The sequence below is a fragment of the Falco cherrug genome, chromosome 12 (genome assembly GCF_023634085.1).
Source record: "Falco cherrug isolate bFalChe1 chromosome 12, bFalChe1.pri, whole genome shotgun sequence".
NCBI classification, from domain to species: domain Eukaryota; kingdom Metazoa; phylum Chordata; class Aves; order Falconiformes; family Falconidae; genus Falco; species Falco cherrug.
In genome coordinates, this window is record NC_073708.1 from 27,445,708 (window position 1) to 27,458,932 (window position 13,225).

The 13,225-nt window shown below is 41.1% G+C and overlaps 1 protein-coding gene across 1 annotated transcript in view; it reads left to right on the top strand.

Moving 5' to 3' along the window:
• The first annotated feature begins 4,395 nt into the window (after positions 1–4,395).
• The window catches only part of ELAVL4 (ELAV like RNA binding protein 4), an 83,207-nt gene continuing 74,377 nt past the window's right edge, over positions 4,396–13,225 (top strand). The window contains exon 1 of the mRNA XM_055725130.1: positions 4,396–4,473. The gene's annotated coding sequence lies outside the window, so the exon portion shown is untranslated. The remainder of the gene's footprint in view (positions 4,474–13,225) is intronic.

The window sequence follows — 13,225 nt, forward strand, 5'->3', positions numbered from 1 at the left end:
AAAGAAATCAGTAATGTTATACTGCCTGTTGAAGGCAGACTGAATACAAAGCCATGTGGCTCTGAGGCCTGATCTTTTAAGCTGCTCCTAATTAAATGCAGCATTGCTCCTACTGGATGCTAAGAGCTTTCCAGGTTACTGCCCGTATTAAATGAAAACGAGATACTTATCTGTATGAATGTTGCAAAGTTGATTGAAAAAAGATAATGTGTGAAGCCTGTGTCAAAAAAGAATATTGCTGATTCATTCCAATGTGCTTAAGACATTCCTGAACTCCAATGGTTCATCACTACCTCATAGTATAGGTCATAATCCTTAGCAGATAAACACTTAATCCAAGATAAATCGTAATAAATCCAAATGAGATTAGACCTTTACCGAAATATTCAATGAGTGGTGTAAAAACATGCTGGAGTGACTGTGATACTTCAGTGGGAGCCACTGACTAAATTATGTACAGAACTTCAGAGAAGGTGCAATAATAGTTAAAAGAAAAGCAGGAATTTACTGGTAAGCGCCACTCAGGGGGCTGGTGTTGAGTGTTCTTCACCAGCCTCGCTTCTTAACAATATTCTTCTGATCTGTGAGTCTTCATGGTTTAAATCAGTGCTCTGTCAAAGTCACCTACTTTCTGAAACAAATGTTTTATTTATCTCCTCCTCCCCACTCCTACTATTCTGAATCTGAATAAAACCTACAGGAGCCTCAAGGCTAAATCATTCAGTGGGATCCACTGTGGCATTTTTATCCCCTTTGTATTTGGTAGCTTACGATATCTGCACGACTTGTTAAGTATTTATAGTAAAGCACAACTTTGCAGAGTGTTTTTAATAAACCAAACAGCCATATTAACTAAAATTAATAGTGCTATGATTGACTCAATGCCTTACACTTAGAGTCACACAAAAAGATACAAAAAATGGCTTGCTGCTAAAATCTGAGATTGCTACAAAAGTCTAGAATCTTCACCTGGAAAAAAATTCAGCTGTCTTTACTTGTGACACAAATATAACCTCTTAACCTGCCAACTGTAAAAAAAAAGCTGCTGTCTTGAAGCAGAAGCATTTAATTACATTTTTTAAAGTGTTTTTTTTCTGTAATAATAAGTCCCCCAAGAAATTGCATTCTAAAACACTGTGTTGCCTTACATTCAGCAATTTAAGAAGAAACAAAAAAATAAAACCACAAAAAAACCTCACTACAAGAAATCACTAAATAAATTGTAAAATGAATTACAATAAAATTCTGAATGAAGCTGCCTATGTAAGCCTGAGTTCCATTAGTATTACTGAGCATACTTGGAGTTGTGATCCTGGGATGCTGGCTTCATGGGAGTTTTGACTGTGTGAAGAATTAAAAGTTCGTATCTGATGTCCTCAAAGCCTTTGATGTGTTTATAGCTTTTATAGGTCAGTTGCAAAGATAAGCTTTGTAATGGCTTTCTACACTTACCTTGGAAAAGCACTTATAATCTCTTTCCATTGCTTAAAATACGTATTTCCTTCTGACAGTATTTGCTATTTATTCTAAAAACAGTGGTATGCATTAACAATATATTGATTCAGAATGCTATATTCTGAATAGGCAATTTCATCATTGTGCTCTAATAGCACAATGAAGCTATCAGATTTTGTCACCATCTGACTTCAGCTAGTCCTGCTGTTTCATCATGAAGTAATACAACCAAAATTCTGCATCAGGTGTTATGATGTTAATGGTGAACTAGGTAAGCCACTTCTCCTTAGCAAATCACGCCCCTCCATTCAGTCCAGGTTTCTAAACTTCTGCAGATCCTGTTGTTGGTTGCTCAGGTTAGACAAAGAAATGGGGCGGATTGTGGGAGGAGTAATGTGGCTCAGATGCTCAGGTAGAGACAGATGCACATAGACAAAGCAACGCAGGTGCTTTTCTAGTTCACATGTAGAATGAGCACTCACGTCCTTTGAGTAGAGACTTCACATCACTTTCATTGCCTACAACACACGACTTGTTTTTCTGAAGGAGAAACGTAAGTCCTTATTTTAGAAGGTGTTCTTGTTGGTTTTGTCATTTAACTAAGATATGAAGTAACATGAAAATGAACTAATTCTTTTACTTTGTGTAGCACGTTATCTAAATCATGCATTAGCAGTATTCAGTTGTAAGAAACATTCACATTTCTTCATATTTGAGCAGATCTACCTAGAACTCTCTTTTCAGAATAACAGCATCAGGCTTTACACTTCTCAAGAGCACAGAAGACTTTCCTATGACTCTTCTGATATATTTTTAAATGGCAGTTAGAAATATCATCTGAATCTAAACTTGTATCATCAAGCAAATGCCACATAATGATCATTAGTTGTACAACAATGTAGACCTTTTGCTATGCCTGTGGAGAAGTATTTGCACTGTAACCAGATCCAGTAGGAACTATAAAATGGCAGATACAAGTTTCTGGAGTATTAAGTAGAAATACTGAATAGTGCAGACTCAGTATACTGCCAATAAAAAAGCTGTGTAAGAGATGTAATTTTCTTTAGGTATACAGAGCTACAAAGTGAACTGCTTTTAGAAAAGCTGTTGTCTAATGGGGTGATACCTTATCATTTAATGGATTGATGCCCTTTACTTGACTGTTGTTTGGAGCTAGACTTCTCAATTTTAAGAATATCAATACCTCTTCAAAAGAAAGTTGTAGAGGCTATAAGTCAGAATTTCCATAATTCTGTCAAAATACACACAAAGAAAAGGTACAGCGCACCTACAAGTACAGCAACACAACTTTGGTTCAGAGAAAAGTATTTCAATATCAGTATACTGTTCAGGGGTAGATGATTTTTAATATAATAGAGTGCACTGAGAAAGTCAAACTTGTTCCCAGGAAAAAAAGAAACCAAAACTCTGTAATTTATCTTTGTCTGTATTTCTGACAATTGCACTTCATATCTCCACTTTTTAGAATAATTTACGTATTTTAGGGGATGCCTGCACTGAGTCTATCACAGGTCCTTTCTGTACTTGATAGTGTGTCTCTAAAACAAGAGGATTTTGACCAAACTAATAGACAGATGAAGTCAAACAAACAAATTGCTGCTATGCTAATTTCTGAAACAGATGGCTCTGATCCAGTATTTGCTAGCAAATGTAATTCATTGTTGATCTAACACAGAATCATGTATATCTTTCTGTCATTCTGTATGTATGGCATATAGGGAGAAATCTGGCACAGGATACTCCACCCACAGCTAAATTTATACACAAAGAGCTGAAAATCAAAGTGCGTAAACAAGTACAAATTCTGCCATCCTTACTGGAAGTGGAGATTAGACCACTGTTTTGAAGTTTCGGGTACAGATCTTCAAAAGGCCTGAGATGTTAGGGCTATAGTTTTTCCTCACTTTGTGGTAGAAATACACTTGAAATTAATGCAATTTGTATACGTGGCTTGCAGCATGAGAATATACCAGTCAAACCACCCTATAAACTTCAAATTTTCTAGACATGAGATATTTTATTTAAATGGCTGAGATTTTGTTACCTTTAACCAAGCTCCCTGAAAACATAGTTTTGCACCCAGCCTCCTGACCAGGCCATGCAGTTGAGACCATGGGTCTAATTCAGCTTTTCGAGACAGCCTGTCTTTGCTCTTGGTGTATCTTCAGCTAAATTTAGCCTAATGTTAAGAATGACCTACACAGCAAGGAAATAAACTGTTTCAAAAAATATAGGACAAAGCTTATGTTTAAGGGAAAGCTTCCCACAACGTTCTATTTGTGGCACACGATCATACATTTGTGTCACATCATCTTATCTTTTCCTTGAGCATTGATTGAAACAGAGGCTTTTTAACCTACTCAAAATTTTTCGTGAATCTTTATCGGCGAGGGTCACGGACCTGGTCAAAGGCAGCAGGGGAAGCACCTCCAAGCAGAGGACCAGAGCAAACCCCTTCCTGCCGGTTGCACTTCATTTATTTTTGTTTCCAACTCGTGAGGCACCTGGATGCTGCGCGGCCCCGGGAGGGAGCAGAGCTCTGCACACCGGTTGGGTATGTTACCCCGGCCCCGGCGCTCACCCTCACCCCCCAACCGCCGTGGGCTCACCGACCCGCCCCCCACCTGCCCCACGCCCACCCCTACCAACGCCCCCGTCACTGCTGGTTTCGCGGCGCGCCCCTGTGAGGTAAAAAGCCCACCCCGGCCCCCCCGCCTCGGACGCCACCTCACGCCGCCGCGTAACGCTGCGCCGCGCCCCGCCCCGGCTGCGCGGGAGACCCCGTGCCCGCCACCGCCACGTGCTGTCGTCGCGTGCTGCTCCTCCCTACCCCCCCTCCCGCCCCGACAGATGATGCGAGTCCGAGGCGCGGTGAGGAAACACCTTCCCCACCCCCACCCCCCTCTCTCGCCCCGGCCCCCAAAGTGCTGCCGGAGGGTGAGCGCACGGGAGCGAGGGCCCCGCTGCACCGGCAGCTGCGGGAACGGAGGAAAAAACGTAATTTTCCGGGATGGCGGCGGGGAGGGGGGTGCTGGTGTGTTCTGCCCCCTCCTCCGCCCTTTCTGTGCGGGCTGCCGGGGCGCGGGCGGTGGGGCGGGGGAGTGCCCGCGCCCCCCGGAGGGGTTGTGGCGGCGGGCCCGCCGCGCGGGGGAAGAGCCCCCCTCGGGGCGTCGAACGGCTGCGGGTCCTGCCTGCCCGGAGCGGGGTCCTGCCAGCCCGGAGCGGGGCCGCGCCTCGGGCCGGCCCGGCGGGGCCTCGGGCGGTGCTGCCCGGCAGGGCTCGGGGGCGGCCGGCCCGCCGGCCCCGCGCAGCCCGGCTGCGTTTCTTCCGCATCTAAAGAAGTGGGATTTTTTCCTTAATTTTTTTTTTTTTTTTGAGGGAAAAGCTATGCTCCGGAGTGCTGTTGTGCAGCCAGCCCCCGCGGCGGGCTGGCCAGAGGCCGGTATCCCCCTCGCCCCCCCCCCCCGCAGTCCGGTGCGGCGGGGGCGTGGTGGGGGCCTCGCCGCTTGCGGGCGGGAGCGGCGGGCAGCTGTGCGCCGGGCCGCCGCGGCTAACCGCCTCTAATGACTGAGTAGGTTTAGTGGCTTGATTGCATCAAATGCGTAAGAACCAGGAAAGAGAAGGTTACGTTCACCGGCGTAATGACTGTGCAAATGGTTTCTCTTTATTTCCGTATATATACGTGGTGGAGAATGTAAGCGTTCTAGGCTCAATCTAGTTTACTGTGATTAGCGCAATTAAGGTGTTTTTAATTAAAATTTTTACCCATGACAGTATAGTTTTAATTGCATAATACTTACTATGGAAGTTAGTACTGGTTTTGTGCCAGTAGCATTTTTTTTCCTGCAGTGGGCTGATAATGCTGAGTATTCCATGATACTAGAAGGGTAGCTTTGGTATAGTTGAAACTTCTCTTTCCTTGTTATTCCATATAATATAAAATTTAAAAAATTATATTGCTAAAGTGTTATCAATGAACATGTGTGTTAAAAGAATACATACGTCTCTAAATGTGCTTTTTAAGTGTGATGGCACATCTTGAATAGGAGTTGTAGGCACATACTGGCTGTGGAGACTTGGAAGTAGGGCTGATTACAGTGATAAATCATCTTAAATTTGAGCAAAGTAAAGAGTAGGATAATTCATATCACATTACTTGTGCAGTTTGTCTGTCTGTTCTAAAGCAGGTCTCCCACTGACTTGGTTGGAAAGTCATTGTACACAATGGCACCCTCAACACCATTTAAGGCTTCTGCTGTCTCTCTGTATTAATAGAAGGCCACATAATGCTATTCAACAGGTACGTTGGAGGTTTAGGTTTGTGCCAACACCTGGTCGTTTCTGTAAAAAGGACCAGGGAGAGCAGTAGAGTATTTTAATAAAATTAAAGCAGTTCCCATGTTGTTGTTTTTTAATTTAAAAAGTCCAGAACAGTATTGAAACCTTAAACAAGAACGCTGTTCTAGCGGTTGAGAGGCAGAACCTGCAGCATATGCAAAGCAAAAATGGAATTCATAGTCTAATTTTACTATCCACACTGAGTGACATACAAAACAGTAAGGAAGCCTAAATGATGAAAAGTAAATTAGATTTTTAAATTGGGTAATGTTTGAAGATGTTAGAGTATTACTACATTTATTTCATTGTTAATATTCTGAGATGTTTTAGGAAAAAGGAAAGATAAATCATACCAAAATAATTTAAATGACATTTGGAAAAAAAATCAATTATAATGTGAGGCTTATTGTTATGCAGAAGAAGAAGCCTTTGCACAGAAATAAGCCTTTACTTTACTCCACCTATTGAACAGAAAAATGTAGACCAGGGAGAAAGTGTTTGTCTAGCTTTGGCAGTAGAGAAGCTTGGGAATGATCTGGGGAAATGGAGATTACTGTGCCATTCCAGTTCAGCATGGCTAGTGAGATACATGGCATGGGCATGTATGGGTTTTTTCTAAATTTTAAATGGGTTTTGAAACACACAACTTCTTTTAGCCTTATACAGGAAGGACTTTTTATATATTTTTGTCATGGTACAAAGAAAGAAATGCCTCAAATTTAAAAGTTTAAAATGAATGACTTTAAAGTAAGATGTGTGCTATGGCATTAGCTAAAATAAGACTGCTTTACAGATTCAGGATACCCTGGTTTTGTGGAGGAGAAAGAGGTGACACCCTGCAGCCATAATAGCCTGAAAGATTCAGGCAGGGCAGCAATCCAGTGGTGGACCTGCAGCCTCTAATTTTAAAAATGGGCACAGGAAAAACATTGCTGTGGGCAGCGAACTCTTCCTAGGTAGTTCAAGGGTTACATTGGGCTAATGTGCACTGATATACCAGAACAGAACTTTTCTAAAAGCCTGTCAATTTGTATTAAATGTAAGATCGTATTTTAAAAAGTAGAATTTTGGTTCCACATAGCTGCAGAAATAGTTTTATGAAAGATAGTTCCTCCTAAGATTTTACTAAGCTGAAACAGTTGATGTGTATCTCAACAGGGCATTGGGTTTCATGCCAGCACTGTTGAGGAGAGGCAGAAGTTGTTGATTGCAAATAATTTTGCTGTTTGCATTCTGGGATTGTGGGTGGGAATTCCTTTCTTGCCCATTTTTATTTCACCTAGGTATACCTGGGATGTTTACAGCTGGGAGTCAGCAACTTTCGTTAATTTTCTGGAAATAGATGTGTAGCAAATAAGTTCTTAAATAACTTTAGGTTCTGTCAGCATTTTTCTTTGCTTGTTTCTATCAGCATTAACTAACTTATTGTTCAAATCAGCCCGGTAACAGTTTTGAAGAATGGCAAAAGTAATGAGAATGGATGTATTTTCATGGAAGGGTAGTATATAAGAGGAAAGTAGTAAAACCTAAATATTGCCAGTTAGATTCCTATTATCTGTAACTGCTTTTAGGCCTTAAGGGAAGTTCATACCGAACAGCAAGATCTGTGTGAAATCGCACCATATTTTTATACTGGCCTAGCTGCCTGGATAAAAGAAAAACACATGGAGTATAGCATTATTGATGTAGTAATGTATCAGGATCCATTTGCAGTAACTGCATTTGTTCAGGACAAATAAGAGGAGTGTATAATTATAATTCTGGCCCTATAATAATAATACTGTCCTAGGCAGAAAAGAGAGTGTCTCAAAACTAATGACAAAATATGCCTGTCATACAAAGTTAAATCTCTGTGGTATTTTCTTCACTTTTGCTCAGTTTTTGAAGAATTTCCATGGGAGAATCAAACATTCAAACAACAAAGGAGTGCAAACAAGATGTAATACTAAAGAGCAAGCTGAAAAATCATGACTAAACTCAGTAACAGTGACAGAATAATTGTGGTCATTTCCAATTAGCCTGTTTACTTCACAGTACCAGTTCAGATTTTTCTAAGAAAGTCTATACGCTGGTGTTTTTTTAATTAGCTCTCCTTGATTTTTCTTACATATCTTAATTAAAAGTTTGGTTGTAGTCGTTAATTATGATGTTCTTGTTTAGCCTTTGGTTTAGTCTTTGTTCTGTTTATGAATGCTGCCTTCGAACAGCATTGCTCTTACTCAGACGTCTTGCATGATAGTTTTCCTTGGGGGTTACGGAAATGATAATCAGCCTTATGCTTGCTCTGTTTCCAGGTGCCAGTAAGAGAGACTCTTTGGAAACGATAGCTCAACAAACAGACATTTCGTGTTCTACTGTGACCTAGGCCAGTTTGTCAAAGACTGAATTTTAAAGCATTAAATGGCTTATCACTAGCCTGAACTGCTGGTGAGATTTTCATATTTCCCCTTTGGCTGGACTTCAGAGTTTCGGTTCCAGTGGGTTTTTTTGGTGTGGAAAGAGGGTTATAGTGGAAGATCTAATGTCTGTTGTACTACTTGCAGCTTTTTATATTTTTATCAGCTTGTTTTTTCTCCCCAAACTCTTTGCAGTGAGTATGGCATAGAACCACAGAAAAATCCTAACCTCTCATGAGAAGAAATAACATGTCAAATATTACAATATGTTACTGGATTCAAAAAACAATTGACTTGTGAACCAGGCTTGGTGAACCATTTTGTTCATAATGTGTTTTCATTACTTATTCAGATAATTGATGCAATGTTTGAAATCCCTGAAGTGCACAGAAGCCTCTGCAATTTCATTGACATAGTAAACTATTTTCAAATAAAGTAACATGCTTCTGTATCTTCACAATAGAGGAAATATGCAGCCTTTGTTTCCATAATGATTTCAAGTTAATGTATGGGAGACAGGGTTTGGGATTTCCATAAAATAAGAATTTTTCCCACCTTTAAACAGTTGGGTTTTAGTACTGAAAAACAAGTTTCTATGTGCATTTTGTAGGACTTCAGTAAAAATAAGCATTCTGGTGCTTTCCTGTGATTATAAAAACTAATAATAAAAATAGTATTATTTGTAAAACCCTTGATACTTCTTCAGTTTAAGAATTATGTTGAACAGATGCTTCCTATTGCCATCTACTTCAGTATGTTTACTGGTGCTTCATGCAGCCTAGGTTATATTCTTGTTTTCTTATTTCTGAGTGCTCCGGTAGCCTCTGCCTTTTGAATGCAGTCAGCTGCTCCCTGATTTGGTTTACATGCTCTTAGTGTCTCCCTCGGGTTCTCTCCATTCACCCGTCTTTCACAACAGTCTCTGCAAGCTTTGTTAATCAGCTCATCCATTTGCATTAGGAGGTTTTATTTTTCCAGTGCAAGAAAAATTGTTTGCATCCCTCACTGCTTGCTGTCATTCCTTAGTTTGGAGCAAATCTGTCCCTGCTTCCTAGTTTATCATCAAATTTATCACTTGCTGTACTTCTAGATAAAGCTATACTTTTTTTGTTTGGTTGGGTTTTTTTCCCCTCCATGTGTGTCCCTCTATGTTATCTGGCCTCTTGCCTGCCTTTATTAAAAAAAAAAAGCTTACTTTTTCTTCTTGATTGATTTCTTCCACTTGGCTCCTTTCATTTTCTTCACTGACTAGTAGTTTTGTCACTTCTGGGATTTCATGCACTATTTCCAACGCAGTTGATTTTATGTGAACCATCATCCTCCATACTTGCATGCAATGTATAGCTAAAAAGTCTTTGCACCTTCCTGCTGTGCAAGTTTGTCTGCCCTTGTTTCTAGACAGGTTTCAGTTAGGCACACTGGCTTGCTATAGTACAAATACCTATATGCTGATGCTTTCTTATAGGTGATATATAAACAGTGGATTTCCTGACCTTCCCAACACGTGTGTTCACTGTGTATGCTTTTGTGATTTTTCTTCTACAAATGCATAATTACAGATTTCTTTTAGCAAGTTTTTTGACACCAGTTAATGCATTTTGACATCCTTATCAGTTTCTTTAGTTGCAGTAACCTTTGGCTAAACTGTTGCTCACTGGTTATGCAAGAACCCCAGATTTTCTAAGGTATATAAAAATGGTTGTGGTTTAATAGAAATACTTTTTATTGGAGGAGATTTCTAGATCAAAAGAGAAGGTCTGGCACCCTTGCGGCAAAGAAAACTTCCCTGTCTCCTGTGTGCACTGCCCACAAAATTTCAAAACCTCTTCCTGGGAAGATTCTGCTACCAGACACAGGATCCTAAAGCCCACCCTCTGCTGTAGACCTAGCTGTAGGTTACAGAAGGCTTATCTCACCTCCTCATGCATGCCAATTTACGGAAGTAATAATACCCCAGCTAATCTACTTCAGTTTGTTAAGGGATATGATGAGTTACGTGGTGGCTGTTTGTGTGCAGTCTCCTGGGGTTTGCAGAAGAGTGACTGCTACACTGCTTACGAGATGTGCTAACAGGGTTTGGTGGCTCCAGTCCAGGTTGTGCTACAGAGGTGTATGAAGCACCCATGGCTTTGCTAGAGAGGTTATTACTGTTTCTAGATCCAAGATTAGTAAGCTTCATTTACAGAAGATTTGATAAAAAGCTGGTGTGATACTTGGACTCCTGTTTCCAGGTCTGTCACTTGCCAATAGTTTTTAATCTTTGTTCCTTATTCAAGTAGATGTGTTTTTTAATAGCTTTTGTTTGGTTTTTTTTTTTTTAAGAAAACTAGGAAAAAGTCCTCATCCTACCCTGCTTGTCTGTTGGTCATGTATTCCTTGCTTAATAGCTTTCTAACCCACCGGCAAGTCTTGAATGGATGACAGAAATATGGAAGTTTCAAAGTTGCTAAACTATTACAAGCTTTGCAAAACCAAACATCAATGAAGAGCCTTAATTTGAGCTCATCTCTTAGATAGAAGGGAATTGCACAGCAGTAAAACTGAATGCCAAAACCTTTGAGAAGCATTGTTTCCATGGGACAGGGTTCCTGCTAGAAGCCTTGATACATGGGAGAAGATTTCACCCATGCTATGATGAGAAGAGATAAAGCACTTTGTATACAAACTTACTGACATCCTAGGCAGCATCTTATAATCTAGGCAATTTACTTTTTGGTGGAATTGAGCTGTGTGTTGTCTGTTGGTGTTTGCAATACAAGCCTTTCTGTTAATGTACTCGTAGCTGAACTTAACTGCTCTAAGGAAAACATCCACTTTATTCATTCAGATGCTTCTCCTTGTGAGTTTCCTCTCACTCGGTCCTCCACACCGGGGTTTGTGCTTGGCTCACTGGAGCTCTTAGGCTCTCATGTAAGTACAGAGCTCACAGCAGTACCAGGACTGTCCTCTGCAATTGTGCTTTGACATGGTGGTAGTCAGATGAAATTAATAAACACAGTAGATGAAAGTGGCCAAGGAATCACAGATGAAAAAGGTATTGGTAGAGAAGGCAAAAGTAGCATTTTCTGAAGTTAGTAGTGCATTGAGCAAGTTGGTTTGGGTGGTTTGTTTTGCCTTTTTTCCATTCTTGGGAGGGAATGTGGTATTTCTTGACCAGAAGAGCAGATCCTGGAAGAATGGTGTGCCTAGAAAAAGGGAGGACTAGGACCTATGTGTAGGTATGTAGAAAGAATCTGCAGGAATGTCTACCAGGTAGGTGTATAGTAGCTTCCCTTGGCAGATATGTGATACAGAGGAAGGAGCAAGAAGATCAAAAGCAGCAAACACCGTATATTTGCAATGCAATTTCATATCATGCTGGGCACTTTCCAGTCCAAGTAATTTACACTGGCTGTGAATAATGTCAGGAGATTTTATTCTTTCACATGATTTGTGAAGCCTCTCTTCTTTCCAGTAAGTCAGTCCTGTGATATCTTAATACTAACAGCACAGCCAAATTTCCCACTTCACCGGTGGGACCTTAGGAGGAAGAGAATTTGCCACTCCACATTTGCCGCAGCTGGCAATGTGACTGCAGGGCTGAGAAACTTGCCTTCCAGCCCACATACCTTCTTCTGGTAGCAGAAAGGAAAGAAACTGGTTCCAGACTTCTCTCCTCTTGTCCTCTGGTGGTATGTGGAGGGAAATACGAAGGTCAGCCCCGGCTCTGTGTGCTGTGATGGCATAGGTTGTTCCCTTTACACAGATGGTCTAGCTACTGAGAATACTTCGCTGAACAGAGTACTGAAGCAGGGTTAGTAACACCCAGCACCAACTACCCTTATGGAACCACATAGTTGAATCATCTGTAGTACTAGTACGCTGCATGTAGTACAGACACTTTTTGGATCTGTGTGCATGTCAGTGTACATAACAGTCTTGCCCTGCAAATGGTTATGATGTCAAAAATCCCAGCCTTGTACTCCAGAGAGGTATTACAGAGATTACAGCTGGACGTATGCGGTCCATTGTCTGCTTTTTCCATCCATTTTCTCAAGGGTAAAGTGGTCTCCTTACAAAGTGAAAGGTTGGATTTTTTTTTTTACCTCTGTAGCCCAGCCCTGAGCTTAAATGGAGTACCTGGACCAGGGGTGGTGGAAGCTGCAGGTGGGACTGATCTGGACACTCAAGACCCAGGGGCACACCTGGCAGTGGCATGGCCCCAGGCCTTCCTCCTTGCTTACTCCCTGAATCTCATACTGTTCTCAGCAGATCATTCTACTGGAAACCTGTTTGAAATTTTGCCAGGTTATGTTGCTTATGTAGTGTTGAACAACGCATTTGGGATCCCCTTGTGGTATGAGGCTGTCATCAGCCGATGTGCTTTTTTGTCTGCTTTCTGTTAACCCATCAGTTTTGATGCTCAGCCGTCACACTTTAGCAGAATGGTTAGGCTGAGCTTGTGGACAGGATGTGAAAGTGCTGATGAGCAAGCTGGGTACACCAGAGCATCTGGCCTGTCCATCTTAATCTGAACCTTACAAGTAGTCTCTTGTGTAGAAATTAAGAAGTTTTTTCTGGTTTCTTAAATAAAGTGTTCATTAAGCCTGATGGCAATGTTTTTAAAGTTATTTCTGTCAGGATCTTATGGAAGCATTTGGAGCAAAATACTGCTGTGTACACTCAAATGTTTTTTTTCCAACATTCATTTTTAGTATCTGGTCTTACTTTGGTTTGCATAGTTGATGTAACTGTATTTGCAAGGAGTGGCTTTTTTTCCTTCATTCATTACTTAAAATCTTACAAAATCTGTGCAATACCATCTAGTTTTGACAGATCTTTTTTTAAAAAAATAAATTACTATCATGATACAGAAGAAAAGGTTGACCCTGATTTCCACATGGATAGCAAGTGATGAGATTAAGGGAGTTCTTAACCTGAGGAAAATTTGCATCCGTCAGCATGTGCAGAGCTGCAGTCTTTATCATGGACACTTTTGTAGACTGTGGTGTTGTGAGCACAGGCTATGTGTATGG